Source organism: Rhinatrema bivittatum, chromosome 2 (genome assembly GCF_901001135.1).
Source record: "Rhinatrema bivittatum chromosome 2, aRhiBiv1.1, whole genome shotgun sequence".
In the NCBI taxonomy this organism is placed as follows: domain Eukaryota; kingdom Metazoa; phylum Chordata; class Amphibia; order Gymnophiona; family Rhinatrematidae; genus Rhinatrema; species Rhinatrema bivittatum.
The window spans coordinates 659,969,186-659,981,695 of NC_042616.1; the positions used below are offsets into that span (position 1 = coordinate 659,969,186).

The 12,510-nt window shown below is 42.7% G+C and overlaps 1 protein-coding gene across 3 annotated transcripts in view; it reads right to left on the reverse strand.

Moving 5' to 3' along the window:
* ARFGEF1 (ADP ribosylation factor guanine nucleotide exchange factor 1) overlaps window positions 1–12,510 on the reverse strand; it is a 626,657-nt gene that overhangs the window by 173,052 nt on the left and 441,095 nt on the right. The gene's annotated exons all lie outside the window — the stretch shown is intronic.

A 12,510-nucleotide genomic window follows, 5' to 3' on the forward strand; every position in this document is an offset into this window, starting at 1 on the left:
ATATTTGGAAAAAGTATGAACACACACACATTCATATACATACATATATCTAGCATAATAGACCTTTTAATACTTTAATACTTTCAAGTCTTCCCCACCACAATAACCATACAGTGGGTACTTCTTGATGTAAACCTCCAATTTTTCCCATATTAATGAAAACTGTCTTTTCTAAAATATTGCATATCACTTCTCAGATATTTCAATCCATTCTCTTTCCATTGAAATGAATAAGGATGTAAAATATCTTTTTTACAGTGAATACTATAGAGGAAGTTCTCATCTGGACAGAATATTTTAGAACTTGGTAGATCCAAAAACAAGGTAATAGTGTTTAATGAATCACAGAGAAATCTATTATGCACATCCATAGGTTTTCTTGGTTTTACAGTTACGTTCATTTGTACTGTAGCTTTTCTCAGATCCCAACATGGAACCTCTCCAGAATTCTCCAACTGCCTTCTTTTGTGCATGTAAAATATGAGCCTCCATAATGGCTGACCCTATTACGTTTTGCCACTTTTATGAGATCACACACATTCTCACGCTTTTGATAAACACAAAAATATACTCTGTAGACAATCTCCATTACTTCATGCATTCTTATATCTTCAGCTCCATATTATCTATTAGAGCCATAAGCTGTTGGTAAAATCCATTGGTTCATGTTCAAATTTAAATGATATATTAGCAGATATCTGCAAGATTTGCACAGAGATTTGGATTAGATTACTGTATTCTCTGACAGACCATTACACTTTCAGGAAATCTCTGAAAGATTTTTCATACTATGTAAAAAGGACTACAGAACTCCATTTTGTCTGTCACACATGGATAAAAACGTTAACAGCAACAAATGCGTCTGCAGACAAGAAATCCAAACTACAGAAGTTTCACATGAACTAGCTCTCAATAACTCTCCCTAAATCTCTTAGATACATATTGCAATTACAATTGCAAATAAAAATCAGCATGCAGTCTCTTAACCATGAAAGAGTAGACAAAAATCACTGTTTCACCCTGGTATTCTCCATTTGTCTCTTTCTGCACATACAAATAACAAAATCTCCATTTTGTTTTCAGAAATAGAATCAATACAATTTTGTAGTTCTTCAGGATCCTGAAATGTTTGGTCTTATGCACAAGGATCTTTATCCCTACTGAATAAAACAATCCAAATCATCCTTTCAAGTATTTTTTAAGCTGCTTTAAAATTGCAAGAAACCTTTTTTGCTGTGCTGTGACAATTTAGATCTGCAAGAATCCAATTTTTCTGTACTTTTTTTCAGTATTTTCAATGATTGGTGATATGAATCACCATTGATCTCAGGCATTTTTGTTGCTGATGTTAAGTGAAGGGATTCTATGTGCTCTTTCAGTCTCTAAGACCTTTATAAATTGAATTTCCAGTTGCTTTGGCAAAACAATCTCCAAACATTTTTATGGATCATCTGCTTCCATTCTTTCTAGAATCACCAACATTCTAAAATTATTGTTTCAGTTCCTATTATTTGCATCTTTGAAGACCCTTTTCAGTTCAGCAATGATACTGACTTTGTCCTAAGAAGGAAGTCCTTTCATCTACTCTTTTGAAATAAAGAGAACTATGCTATAAGGGAAGTTGCATCAATTTTAATGTTTTTGGCTGCAGCATGATTCTGCCATTAGTACCTTTAAGGACTGCAGCTCCTTCAGTCATAATTAGAGAGGGTTCTATTTCTTTGTCAGTAGTCATTTTTTGGGTGATGAAGTGTCCTATTTTGACCCTTTGATTTCACGTGACAACACGAAAGCCACTTCTATTTATAAAAGCCTTTACCCTATTTACTTCCACTGTCCATGTTGTTTATCTATCAGGTTAAATAATTTGAAGAGACAGTAATTTTACTTACAGGGTTTACTGTTTTTTTGGTTTGTTCCTCAGAGAGATCTCTCACACATCCATCCGGCAACAAGCTCTCTGGCGTCCCCTCTGTGGGACACTGATGCTTAAGCGACGCTATGCTCGGGGTCATTTGATTGTCAAGAAAAGGAACTGGAAGTGTAGATATAAAGCATTTGTGTTTGGCTGGTTGCTAAAACACACCATTACTATTATTTTTCTAATAGAAAATACACCTAACTATTCCTCACCTTGCACTCCCAAACAGCATACTGTCTTAGCCTATGAAGCCTTCTTTCAGCGCTTTATTAACAACCTCTCCAGAACCTCAGAAAAGCCACAGTCAAATTACCTACAACATCCTCTCCTACCACTAAGAAAATAAGTTTTGAAGTTTCAATATAAATGATGAAACTGAAGTAAAAGATAAAATGTGTCAGTGTTTATAAGCAGTTGCCTAACAAGTCCGGTTAACTAACCAGTAGTGCCTGATGCTCACAGAAAAAATGTATGTGTTACAAGTAAAACAACAACGGGCAAAAGAGACACAGGAAAGCAGCTCACACTCTTGAGTTGATGACATAAAAAAAAAGTCACAAGCCAGAAACACGAACAAAACAAACAGGAGAGATGAGCACAAATGGAATTGGCGTACCTATAGCTGCCAACTTTTTATCGAAGACAGCACTTGATGATGAAAGGAACCACTGACAAAGGTCCCGTTTGGTTAAAAAGGTAATGTGGGTGTCATATATATAAATGGTTAGAGCACACAGCTATGACCCACAGAAACCCAGACTTGAATTACATCTCTACTGCTCACAGTGTAAGCTTAAAAATTTTCATTTACATAGCTGGGTCTGTCTGGCAGGCTAAGCAGGAGACCTAAGAAGCTCACTAGATAGCTCTTTAGATCAAGCTGATAGAATCAAACTAACAACTGAGTTCACCTAGCAGATTGCAAGTATTTTAATAACTAAAAATAACATGAAGATCTAGCAGAAATAGAGGTGTTCATACACCTAGTTTTTTCTGGCAAGCTATGCAAGTAATGCAGGAGGGCTGGATGTTCAAGTATTGATCATGCTAGCACTAACGCCTGTTTAGATTATTAAAGGGTTTGGTGGTTAGAGGGAACTAAGAGAGAATCTTGAATACTCTTCTACCCAAGATGGTAGAATACAAGGAGAAAGATTAAAAAAAAAAAAAAAGAAAGAAAAAGAAAAGAGACTGTTCAGGATAAGGTGAGCTATCATGCAAATGGTCACACTCTGTGGCTAGCAGTGGAATGTATATTTAGCCATGTGGGCAGACTGGATGAGCCAATTGATCTTTTTCTGCTGTTATCTACTATGTTACTATGAGTGTTCGCTGAACCAACTCAGAACAAAGAACATGGCCTACAAGGTCCTGGCTTAACTCTTTCTTTGCCTATATTTTCAACCACCCAGCCATATGCTTCTAAAGAGGTATAGAATTAATATTAGGAGTATCCCAAGGCATAAAGTTGAAGGACAAAAGTCATTAGCACCACAGAAGTGTCCTGATTCCATATCAAATAAATGGAAACCAAACTCCTTCCTAGTATAGGACTGCTTTACAAACAGTAGGCCTGGTGGCTCCTATTCGTTGATGTCTAATTAACATTAGTCCTCCCACTTAAGCCAAACATTTGATGCATGTAATAGGAAATGCAATCTTTTTTTTTTTTTAATTTCTTCTTTTTATTTGAGCCAACAGCACATTTGCCAAATACAAATGGAAACAAACTAACAAGAGTCATTTAAAATAAGAGCAAGCTGTGGAAGCGGGTCTTACACAGCGTAGATAACTTGGAGAGAAGCAGCGAGAATAGGGGAGGGGTTTGGGAAAAGGGGACAGAAGGCTAAGGCGGGGTAGTTAGCCAATAGGCAAAGAGGAAGGTTGAAAGGGGCCAATGGCGAGTAAGGAGAAGGATTTGAAGAATGTTTGGGGGGGTTAATAGCACATTAGCCAGGGACAGGCAAGGGACAGGTCTCGTTTGCATGTCTTGCTAATCTTACTAGGCCTGCGACCGTTTACAACGCTAGGCGTGTTACCTGAAGACGGTAAGAGAGTGCGAGGCGATCGACGGAAGGTTAATAAAAAAAAAACCAAAAAAAAAACCCGCCTTGAGCACATGCCGCGTGGCAAAGAAAGACGGAGTAAGGACGACTTGAGTACGACGGAGCAAGGCACGCAGGAGCAAAATGTGCGGGCCGAGGTGAGGGTGCCGCCCGGGAGCGAGGAGCGAGGGCCAGTCAGTTGCAGGGTCTACACAGACACACGTGCGGTGGCAGCCAGCTTGGAGGAGAGTGGGCCAGAAGCAGCGTCGGAAGACGAGCTGGCGGGCGGGAGCGCGGATTACCTCGAGTTGGAGCAACAGAGGGCAGAACTTTCGTTTACGGCTTCGGGAAGTGAGTTTCCTGCTTCGCCGAGCAGCGGGCCGGATTCCCCTGCGTTACCTGCCTTCACTATTTGCTCGGAGGCTGCCTCCAGTGATGCCGGGGAGCCCATTTTCAATGAGCCGGAGACGGTTGGTGATCATAACAAGGAGCCAGCAGGCGGCACAGCGACAGCACGCGGGTCAGTCAGAGCGTGTGCACTGCAGCTGGTACAGGAGCAGAGAACACGGGAACCAGCGCTTGAGCCTGGAGCTGAGGAGAAGAGGCCGTTCCAGAGTGCGAGACGGGGAACGCCCTGCGTCGCGCAGTAGAAGCCGAGGACCGCAGCAAGTAACATTTGCAGAGCAGAGCTGTACAGGAAGAAAACAAGACGGCGGGGCCCCGAGAATGCGGTGAGTGCAGTGCAGCGCTCGAAGCAAGGAAGAGAGACATCATAGCTAATAGAGGAGCGAGATTAGGGAGAGGTGCAGCAGTGTCTGCTTCCTACAGACAACGGGGCAGGAGAGCAGGTCAGGGGACAAGAGAGAGGCCAAGGTGACTTTGGACCAGTTGGGACCACAACAAGATGGGAACAGGACACCTACGAAGTAGCGGGAGGGAGAGTTCAATTAAGGGGCCAAGGGAGAAGCCAAGGAGACTTTGGTCCAGCCGGGACCAGGCCAGGAAGGGAGCAGGACACGTATGATGTAGGTGGGCGGGGAGATTGGGGACAGGGGGAGAGGATAGGATACCACGGTGGGACAAGCGGAGAAAGAGAAGCAAGTTGAGAGGCTGCCGTAGGTCTATCTTCTTTCCCAAGGCATGCGGAGCTGCCGGAGAGAGAGAGGAACGTTCGAGGGACAGGGAGCGTGCAGCACAGGGACGTGCAGCCCAAGGATGTGTGGCCTTGCAGTCAGAGAGATCAAGAGTGGCCAGCATGTCGAGAAGATGAGGAGGCAACATCATCAGCAGTTTTCAGATCACTAGCTGGTAAGCATGAAAGGTGTAGCACTAAGGGGTCAGACACAAAGGTTAGCAGAAGGAGGAGAGAACATAGTGATAGTTCTAGTACGAGCTCGGAGTCATCGGAGTCGTCGAGCGAAGACAGCAGTGAGGCAGGTCAGCGTAGGAGACTCACGGGGCTGGGGCCTGGACAGGACATGGGGCACCCAGCGTTGGCATCACTGACAGAGTTATGGGAAGGGGTTCCTAAAAAGTTGCGTAACAGGATTAAGAAAGGCGATACGTCAACATATTTAGGTTGCTGGAAGGACGAAGGGGCGAACGGAAATCGCGTAAGAAGGGTAAGAGGAGGAAGAGTAGCACAGGGGCGGGCACGCGAATTCCCAAAAACATTATTAATTGGGTGAGAGGTTTCTTAAGATTGGCTAGTGTGGTGGGACATTATCAGCCCGATCAGTATGCGGCAATGTTATCCTATTGCGACAATATCTTGGGTGCGTTTAAGGATTACGAGGGGTGGGCCTGACTAAATTACGACGAACGTTTCCGGGAAAAGATGGCAGGAGATAGATTCATGTCCTGGGGCACACAGGACATCAATTTATGGTTGACGCAGATGACGAATAAGGGTTCGGCTGCCAGTAGAGGTGGGCAGGCTAGCGGGGGGGAGGCAGTGAAGGGACAAGCGTAGGCGAGGCCGCTGGGAAGGATGGCAAAGTTCTGGGAGCTATAGGGAAGGGGCAGGAGAGGAAGCCAGGGGCCAAATCAGACATATGCTGGAGATTCAACCGGTCTATGTGCCTGTTTCCGGAATGTAAGTTCCGACATGCATGTTCCACGTGTAGCAGAGCGCACCCGGCAATTAAGTGTCAGATTCAGCCTTTGGGCACGAGCAACAAGACATCCCAGGTTGTAAAGCGCAGTTAAAATAAATAAATAAATAAATAAATAAATAAATAAATAAAAAAAAGAGGAAAATGGAGGGCAAAAAAAAAAATAATGACAACAAATAGCAAGGTCTTTAGGGCCGTGAGTAAGGAGCGAAGAGAAGTCGATGTGTTAGTCTTATGCTTGCAGGAGGTGAAAGGTATGCGAGACGCCCCGAGGAGTGGATAGCAAACATCTTCGGACAGGGCATGGATGAGGAATGGGAGCTGATTCGCAGTTCAGTTGCTCCAGCGACTTGGAAGGCTTACATACAAGGAACCAGGATAGTGTTGAGTTTTTTGGAGGGGTTGGGCTGGAGGGAAGAGCCTATCTCTGAGCGGTTAGTCGGAGAATTTATTATATGGGCTAAGGGAGTAGGCTATTCGGTACGGGCGGTTCGGTTACATTTGGCAGGCTTGGCGTTTTTTCACAAGCTTAGGGGATGGGGCACACCTTGCGGCAGTTTTAGAGTAAAGAAATTGTTGCAGGGATGGGAACGGGGGCAGGGTAGAATAGTGGACACACGGCAGCCAATCCGATACGAGGACCTGGAGCCGTTAATGGAGCGTTTGTGTCAAGTCTTTGGTCTAATTAAGAGGCCAAACTGTTCCAAGTAGCGTTTTCATGGGCATTTTTTAGTGCCTTGAGGGTTAGCGAGTTGATGGCTTTGTTTTGTAAGAGCGGTGCGGGTTTGGGGATTCAGAAGAAGGGCATACAATTCGGAGAATTCGCGATACGAGTGTTTATTGCTCGTTCCAAAACGGATCAAAAAGGGTTAGGTACGATTATTAGTTTGGGAAGGGACTGGAATTGTAGAGTTTGCCCAGTTCGGCTAGCGGAGCAGTATTTTGAATTAAGACCCAACAAGGAGGGAGCTTTCCTAATACATGAGAATGGTAGACCTGTGACGCGATATCAATTTACCAGTGTATTAAGGGAGGCAATCGGTAGGATGGGCAGAGATGCGAACATGTATAGTTCGCATTCCTTTCGTATAGGTGCAGCGACGTCAGCTGCTGAGGCGGGCTTTTCGGAGAATAGCATAAAGGGAATGGGCAGATGGAAGTCTAACGCTTTTAGGTCGTATATTCGTCCGTAAAGGGGTTGGAAAGGGAGAGCTAAGGGGGGGATTTCACTAACGAGTTGTGTTTGTTTTGCAGATCACAGGGGATCCGGGAATTTTGAGGGATGTGCCTGGCTAGTGGGTCATTCCTACATTCACAGGGCGCAGCGAAGAGCGCTGAAAAGGCCATATGGCGAAAGTCTTGAGTTGAATGCTAAAGGATGGAGATTAGCCTGGTTTAGTAAGAGAGGCATGACATGGGATGAGCTTTCCTCTATGAGAGGATTGATATGTGGGGTGTGCCTCATGTTCTTCTCATTCACTTAGGGGGGAATGACGTGGGGTACAAAACATGTAGAGAACTGTTAACGTGTATGAAGAAGGATCTTTCCCAGCTGTGGATACAGTGGCCACGAATGAGAATCGGATGGTCAGACATTATCATCAGATTGAGGAACAGAGAGGAGGCGCTATGGAAAATAGGGGTGAAGAAACTGAACAGACAGATAGGTAAATGGATGGGTTGGCAGGGGGTTTTTGGGTACGACATCAATGGTCCTGGATTGAGGAAGCGGGGTTGTTTGCAGGTGATGGTGTTCATCTGTCGGAAATAGGGATGGATATGTTCAATAACTCCATCTAAGAGGGGTTGGAAAAGGAGGTTGCAAGATGGTAGGCCTGCAGTTTGTGGGGGAACAAGTTGGGGTTTTCAACTTGTTTGGTGGCGGAAAAACCCGAGCCCAAGAGGATTTTGTGAAAGGGTTTGGCATAAAGAAAGGGGGGGCAAGCCCGGTGTAGCAAGGGGGGGGCGATGAACGCAGGAGATTGGTTCTCGGCAGAAAGCTTACTCTCGCAGGTATGAGGTGGAGTAAGGGAATGGGGGAGGGTACCGTTCATTCACCATTAGGGAAAAAGGTGGTGAAGAAAAGGGGTGGGAGAGGATAAAGAAAGCCAGACAGAAGGAGGGGGCAAGACATAGGCTGTTGTAAGGGCTCGGGTAAAAACAAATAAGCATGGGTGTAGCTTGCTTATTGCGGCGGTTACTACCCCTACTACCTCTAACTAATCAAGCTAGATATTTCACTTGGATGCAGCTCCATCACCGCTCTCTACATTAATGGCGGGGGTGGAAGGGAATTAGAACCAAGAGCTAAGAGAAACAGATAAGTATGGGAGAAGAAATGAGGGAAGCTTGCTGGGCAGACTGGATGGGCCATTTGGTCTTCTTCTGCCGTCATTTCTATGTTTCTATGTTTCTATGTTTCGGTGAGTGCAATAAACTGCGGCCTATTTACCCCATCACAAGGTATTGAGTTTTATTTGGGGGTTTGAGATGAGGAGCGAGCGTGTCTTCTATTCTCAAGTTATATTACAGTCTCCCCTGAACTGACATACTTAGGCTCAAATAAAAGTTTACAATATTTTTTGTACCCTTCTCTCAAGCACATCGCTAGCAAACCCCATTCACCCTGACACATAGCCATCTAAGGAACTAATAACTCAAAAATGTAACCCAAAATTATCAGCCAAATTAAGAAAGCATTTTCCTCCCATTAGACTTTCCTTAACACTTTATCCCATAACAAAAAGTAACCTTTGAGAGCCTTAAACGCCCTGAGGCAATAGTTCTTTCTTGTATTTTCTCGATTTGCACAGTATGCTACATCAGCTCATGCCAATGACTGACCGGTGGTACCTCACTGGTCTTCCAACACATCAACACAGTTTTCTTGGCAAACTGCAATGCCAGAGCCAGGAATCACTTCCCCCTTATGGCAACCGTACATTCTTATCCATAATATTCAAATACACCAGCAACCCAGACCAGGGAATTGCCACCCCCCCAAAAAAATATCATCCAAAAATTCAGTTACTTTAGTCCAAAAAGATTGGGGCTTGTGACATCCGGTGAACATATAACACAAATTCCCAGCATGAGCATCACACATTTAAGACATAAGTCAGAGTCCAAAAGTTGCATTCTTACCTTAAGACCCTCATAATATACACCCTGTGTAACAATTTTAACTGTATTTTTCTCAGATTAACCGCTAGTAGGTACTTATATAATAGATCAAAGGATTGACTCATGGTCTTATCCTGAATCTGCTCCTCCAGATCTACACTCTACTGTGCCACTAAGCGTGCAATACAGGGTGAAGGTAGCAGTCTCTTCAGGTGCATGACCCAAATCACAATTTTATTAAATTTAGGGGTGGTATCCAAAAAACTATCTTCTTTATCCATGGCTACAGCACAGGAAGCTGTCCCACAAATATATTTGCTCCGTAATGACGGGCTTGTAAAAAGGCATAAAATTGTGAGTTCGGTATCTCCCACTCAGCTTGCAATTGTTGAAACAAGAACCAACAAGGACTGTCAAGGATCCACCAATTGAGGCATTTTACGCAAACCCATTCCAGACCATCCCCAGAATACTGAGGCGCAAAGCCAGGTGGAAACTCTGAATTCCCCATCAAGGTTAAAAAGGGCAAAATCTGAGTGTTCTGCCCCAGAGACCCCTGCCACTATTGCCCAAGCTTTCCTGGCCGCAGTAAGCCAGAAAGCAGGGAATCTTTAAGATGCAAAGGTATTTTGTTTCAAATGTACCAGGTTAATTGGTTGAAAGGGATATGTCCAGTCCATCATCAGACCCTCTACATCAAACTTCTTCTTACCCAAGGCCCATTTTTGCAAAAATATAAAGGAGGCAGGCTGCATTATACACTCTCAAGTCAGGGAGTGCCACCCCTCCTCATCTCGCAACACAACGTAACTCACTTGGGCCCCTTATATTGCTTCATACAAACAAACCAATTAGTGAGTGAAAATGCCTAATCCTTTTATTATCAATCCATAAGAGCACCATTTGTAAAGGATATAAGAGTTTAGAGAGAACTACCCTATTTACCAAGGCCTCTCTACCCATCCCCGAGAGGGGAAGTGATTTCCAACGCTGAAGGAGTGCCTTCAGCTTTAAGAAGCTCATTTCAAAGTTAAGGGAACAAAGCTCCTCCTCAGTGCAAGCTAAATTAATACCCAGATAGCGGATCTTATCCTTAGCCCAAGCTAATGGGAAGAGGCTGACCCATCAATTTATCAGCTCAGAATGGAAAGGAATAGCTTCTGACTTACTATAATTAACTTGCAGCCCTGAAAATCTTCCAAAGTCATTAATTACCCCAATAATGTCCCAATGCTCTTTTGCGGATCACCAATAAAAGGCATCAGATCATCCGCAAAAAGATTCAACTTTATTGCCTTGCATTTGATCTTAATCCCCTGAAAAGAAGGCATGGCATGAAGCTTGACTGCAAGTTGCTCCAAGGAGAGGACAAAAAGCAAAGGAGACAAGGGGCACCCCTGCCTAGTCCTCCTCTCCAACTCAAAAACATCCGACAAAGATCCATTCACCAAGATCTGTGCCAACAGTTGGTTATATAAAAGCTGCACCCACAGCAAGAATTGATCCCCGATGTTAGATTTCTCTAAAATCCACTGTAAATAGGGCCAATCCACGTAATCAAAGACCTTTTTAGCAACAAGACTGGCTAACAAGCTGTCAATTTCTTACACTGGCTGCCTGAATGGCCATGTAGGCTTTTAGTATATTAGAGTTGGAAAGCCTTACCCCGACAAACTCTGTTTGATCCTGGGATACCACACCTACTGATAACAGAGTTTAGCCGACAAGCCAATACAGCTACTAATATTTTAATGTATTGGTTCAAAAGTGATATAGGACTATACGACTGAGGAAAGAAAGGGTCTTTACCCGGTTTGATCCTGGATACCTCACGTACTGATAACAGAGTTTAGCCGATAAGCCAGTACAGCTACTAATATTTTAATGTCTTGGTTCAAAAGTGATATAGGACTATACGACTGAGGAAAGGGTGGGTCTTTACCCGGTTTAGCCAATATTACTACTGTCGCTAGATTATGGCCCTTTTCAAACTCCCCCCCCCCTCGCCTTTGTAGCGTGGAACATATTTTTAAGAGAAGATAGCAGGAAATGCAATCTTAATCAGCAATACTGTTACTTTTCAATAATGCAATAGCTTTAGTATAAAGGGCTCTAAACGTTGCACAGATTTTCAACACCAGTAAACAAATTATAAGAGGTTGGCACAAGCCTATTAAAGCAGAAATAACTAAGGGCCCTATTTACTAAGCATTTTTCCTCCACAGACACAAAAAGGGAGAAAACCTTAGTAAATAACCCCTAAATATTTTATTTATTTAAAATCTTTTTATACCGTCGTTTAGTAATGCACCATCACAACCATTTACATAGTGGCATGTATATTTAAGTTTGATTGTTAACATTTTTGTCTAACAAAGTGCCAAAAAGGTTTCGGTTACATGTTTTAATGATATATTGTATATGATTTGTGGCATGGATCTTGTCCATTTATATGATTACTGGGGTAACCATACACGTAATGTATTCTGAGCATATTGAGCTGTATTCAAAATATCAACTTATCTGCCTTTTAAAATCTTTTACTTTCTCTCTTGATCTTAATGTTAGGTCTTATTTCTTTTTTGTCCTAATATATATTCTAATATAATTTACTTATTTTATATTTTACAGAATAAAAGATGTTTTCTTTTATTTTAGCCACACTTTAAAAAAACCCAAAAAAACCCAAACATTCTCTTTCCTGAGGTCACTCCTCTGTTGTTCATGCTGAACACCTGTGTCATGTATATCTGCCTGATACCAGGTTCACTCTAATTGTGAGTACCAGTTTCAAAAAACAAGAGCCAGAGAATTCTCAGACATTTCTCCAATGTCATGGAATGCTCTTCTGGCACAGTCGAGGGCTTAAGATGATATAAAGGTATTTAGTAAGCAAGTAATGGCCATTTTAAGGAAGCATTTGGACAGCCTGATTGTTCAATTGTGTTTGTGTATATTTTATAATATATTGGTCTTGTATTTATAAATTTATGCTGTTTTTATTTTATGATTATTTTATGACTGTTATATGTATGCCACACTCAATGCTGATTGGACGTTTTCCTAAGATTTTAAAATAATCAAACATACACATCAGTGTGGGTCTCGGATAAGGATCAGCAGAGCAGTTCTAGTATAGTAAAAATTTATAATGGTGTGAGCAGTTAACCAGAAGAAATTCCAGACAAAATAAAAATCAGAATAAAAAAAGAAGAATCATAATGTTCCCTTTTAACTCCCAACTGAATTGTGTACAAATATTTGCTAATATTATTAATTTAGATCAGGTGTGGCCAACTCCAGCCCT